Source organism: Tursiops truncatus, chromosome 16 (assembly GCF_011762595.2).
Source record: "Tursiops truncatus isolate mTurTru1 chromosome 16, mTurTru1.mat.Y, whole genome shotgun sequence".
Taxonomy (NCBI): domain Eukaryota; kingdom Metazoa; phylum Chordata; class Mammalia; order Artiodactyla; family Delphinidae; genus Tursiops; species Tursiops truncatus.
Window position 1 is genome coordinate 79,425,622 of NC_047049.1, and position 4,319 is coordinate 79,429,940.

Sequence of the window (4,319 nt, forward strand, 5' to 3'; positions counted from 1 at the left end):
CCTCTCTATGGGCCACATGTGGTCACCATCCCAATTCCTACTCCAGCTGTCAGTGCAGAATTCTTCTCTGCAAAGTACTTTCGGGCCCATTGTCGCTTTATTTAGAATGTCTCCGGGGACTGTGTTTCTATCACTTGACTTGAAAGCCTATTTCACAGTCTAGTAGGTCTCACAGTATAGAGAATTTTTCTTATCTTCCTCTGGAAATTGGTCTTTTTTAAATTTAATCTATTATTCCTAGTTACACCACTGACGACACCATCAATAATACTTCAGATTTTGGCAAAATAAAATCTCTTTTCGTGGGCTCCCCTGGTGGTGCAGTGGTTGAGAATCCACCTGCCAATGCAGGGGACATGGGTTCTAACCCTGTTCTGGGAAGATCCCACATGCTGCGGAGCAACTAAGCCCGTGTGCCACAACTACTGAGCCTGCGCTCTACAGCCCGTGAGTCACAACTACTGAGCCTGCGTGCCACAACTACTGAAGCCCACGTGCCTAGAGCCCGTGGTCCACAACAAGAGAAGCCACCACAACGAGAAGCCCGTGCACTGCAACGAAGAGTAGCCCCAGCTCGCCACAACTAGAGGAAGCCCGCGTGCAGCAGCCCAAAATAAATAAATTAAAAATAATTTTTTTTAAGTTTACAAAAAATTTAAAAAAATAAAATCTCTTTTCTTCGCTTAAGACTGTGTGTTTAAATTAATCCTCAGTCATCGGTTAATTTCATTGCTTATTATTGAATTCTAGCAGTTCATCATCACACATAATCCTGAAAACAGGGCAACTCAAGCTAAAAGCAGCTGCAGTCTAACATGAGAACTGTCATCTTTCTCTTTCTGGAAGAATCCAGGAATCAAAATGGACTATACAATCTTTGATTACCTGGCCTCATTTGTTTTCCTTCTCACTTTATCATAAAAGGAAATAAAAACATGTAAGTGAAACATTTAAAAATTTGCTGTGATGTCTTTAATTTGTATGTCATCATCTGCCTGCTTCCTTTTTGTATCTGGTAACACTTATTGAGTTTCTACCTGGTCCCAGGCCCTTTATCAAATGCAGGGGATCAAAGCTGAGTTAGAGCACTCAAGCTGCTCACTGTCTAATCGGGGAAACAGATTTGTCTGGCCAGCAGATCATTACAGCCCTGTATTACACAGCTTCAAATGGGATCAGAAGAATGGTTGCGGTGGTGGGAAAAAATCAGCTCTAGTTATGACAGTCATGACAGTTTTCCCAGGAAAGTTGATATTCGCACTGGGTCTTGAAGGGATGAGTAGAAACTTCTTAGATAGAAAGAGGAAGAAGAATATTCCAGACAAAGGAGTACAGCACATGCAAATGCGCAAGAGACCTGGAAGTTGCGCCATACCCGGGGAGCAGTGAAAAAGAAGGCTGGAACCTACTGTCCATAACTAGGTACATTTGGAAATGACCTTGAGTATCTGTGAAGGATTTTTTTTTTTTTTTTTTTTTGCGGTATGTGGGCCTCTCACTGTTGTGGCCTCTCCTGTTTGCGGAGCACAGGCTCCGGACGCGCAGGCTCAGCGGCCATGGCTCATGGGCCCAGCCACTCCACAGCATGTGGGATCTTCCCGGACCGGGGCAAGAACCAGTGTCCCCTGCATCGGCAGGCGGACTCTCAACCACTGCGCCACCAGGGAAGCCCTGTGAAGGATTTTTTAAAAAATATTTATGTATTTGCTGCACGGGGTCTTAGTTGTGGCATGCAGGATCTTTTAGCTGCGGCATGCGGGATCTAGTTCCCTGACCAGGGATGGAACCCGGGCCCCCTCCATTGGGAGTGTGGAGTCTTAACCACTGGACCACCAGGGAAGTCCCCTCTGTGAAGGATTTGACACATGCTAAGGAGGTTATCATCCCTTCTGAAGCCAACTGCGAATCAGTGGAAGTTTTTTTTAAGGGAGACAGAGCGGGGGCTCGTCCAGGTTATTTTAGGTAAGCCATTGTGAAAGCCATATAGAGAGCAGACTGGAGAGAGTTTTATACAAGCAGGATCAATTCAAAGACTGTTGCCGTACTGCAGGCAAGATAATATTTTATAAAGAAAAAAACTCACATAATCTACCCTTTGGGGGAAAAAAGTTATTTTTTAAAAAAGAGAAAGTAACTGCTTCTTTTCAAAAGAAATTTGTTCCATGGGAAGAGCATCTTGAAAATCGATGTTCTGAAATGTTTCCATTGCTGTGTAATTTTATTGCAGAAAGTGTGTCACCTATAACAACTCTCTTTGGGTATAAAATTTTCCAACATATTTAAGGATGTTCCATTTGAAGAATTTCAATGGGTTTTAAACACATCTTTGTGTGCATATGTGCACTTGTGCATGTATATATGTGTTTACACACATACTGAATAAGAAATACACACATACAAAAACATATATAAACTTCTCTCTCTCTCTCAGATCCATCTATAACATAACTGATTCATATCAGAGGACATAGATTAAATTATAAGACAAATACTGTACACAAATTGGTAGGTAGGATAAAAAATAATTTAAAAATATCATAATGTTCTAAGTATAGCCCACAAGGCATTACCTCCATTTGGATGTATCTGTATTCATGCAGTAATTTATTCAGCTACAACAGGGATTAAAACCCATTACTAAAGTGAAAACCTACAAGGAGAATTTTGAAGACCTCTGTTTATTTAGGATGTAGCAAATCATGTAACTTTGGCCCATGATGACAAGAAAACCCCAGAAAAGCAAAAATAATACTTGTCTAACACCCTGTAACAAAGAGTGTTGGACACGGGTAATACTGGATGAATGGAATTCCAAAGAAAACCAAGCCCTTTATAGCCAGCAGGACAAAAAGCTGGGGCAGCATCCTTTGCGGAGGGTGGCAGACAGAGAAGCAGGCCCGCCATAGATAAAAATGTTTTGGAGGACAAGGAGAAATCACGTGAGCCTTAGATAACCGTGTAGGCTAGCAGGACATGTGGGGTTCTGGAAGAGCCCCAAATGTAGAAACAAATTACCCAGTCTAAAAATTCCCCCATTCTACCCCAAATTATGCCAAGAACATGGCAATGAAGCGTAGTTCTGCACCTTCTCATGTTGTGGCAATATAAGTTTCACTCAGCCTCAGTGAAGAGATCTTGGAAAACTAGAGCACTGAATAGAGACCCAGCGGGTCGTACCTTAGTAGCACGACAAATCTACTCCTAGAATAAGGACTATGCTAGAATTACAATAACAAGGCATTAAAAACAAGCCTGGAAAAGAGTAAGCTGACCCCCCTGCTCCAAGCAACTAAACTCACTGCCCAACAACATAATAAAGGCCATCTATGAAAAGCCTGCAGTAGCATCGTACTCAGTGGTGAAAGACTGAAAGGTTTTCCTCCAAGATCAGAAAAAAAGGCAAGAATGACTGCTTTCAGCACTTCTAATCAAAACATAGTACTGAAAGTTCTAGTCATAGCAATTAGTCAAGAAAACGAAATAAAAGGCATCCAGATCAGAAAGAAAGAAGATATACAGATAGCCAATAAGCACATGAAACGATGCTCAACCTCACTGATTATTTAGGGAAATGCAAATCAAAACCACAATGAGATACCATCTCACGCCCACTAGGAGGACTACTATCAAAACACAGAAAATAATGTGTTGACGAGTATAAAGAGAATTAGAAGTTTATGCAAGCTTGGGAGGGAGGTAAAATGGTACTGCTGCTGTGAAATACAGTACGGTGTTCCTCAAAAAATCAAAAATAGAATTACCATAGGCTTCTGCAATTCCCATTTTCGGTATATACCCAAAAGAGTTGAAAGCAAGGTCTTAAAGAGATATCTGTATACCTATGTTCATAGGAGCATTATTCACATCAGCTAAAACGTGGAAACAACCCAAGTGTCCATCCATGGATGAACGGATAAGTAAAATGTGGTGTATGTATATAAACAAGGCTATGTTATTCAGCTTTAAGAGGAAAGGAAATTGTGCCACATGCTACAACACGGATGAACCTTGAGGACGTTATGCTAAGCGAAATAAGCCAATCACAAAAGGACAAATACTGCATGAGTCTACTTATTTGAGGTGTTTAGAAGAGTGAAAGTTGTAGACACAGAAAGTAGAATGGTTGCAGGGCCTGCAGGAGGGGAGAATGGGGAGTTATTGCTTGATTGGTATAGAGTTTTACAAGATGAAATGAGTTCTTGAGACAGACAGTGGACAAAGTTGTACAACATTATGAATGTATTTAATACCTTTGAGCTGTACACTCAAAAATGGTTGAGATGGTAACTTTTATGTTATGTGTATTCTGCTACAATTTT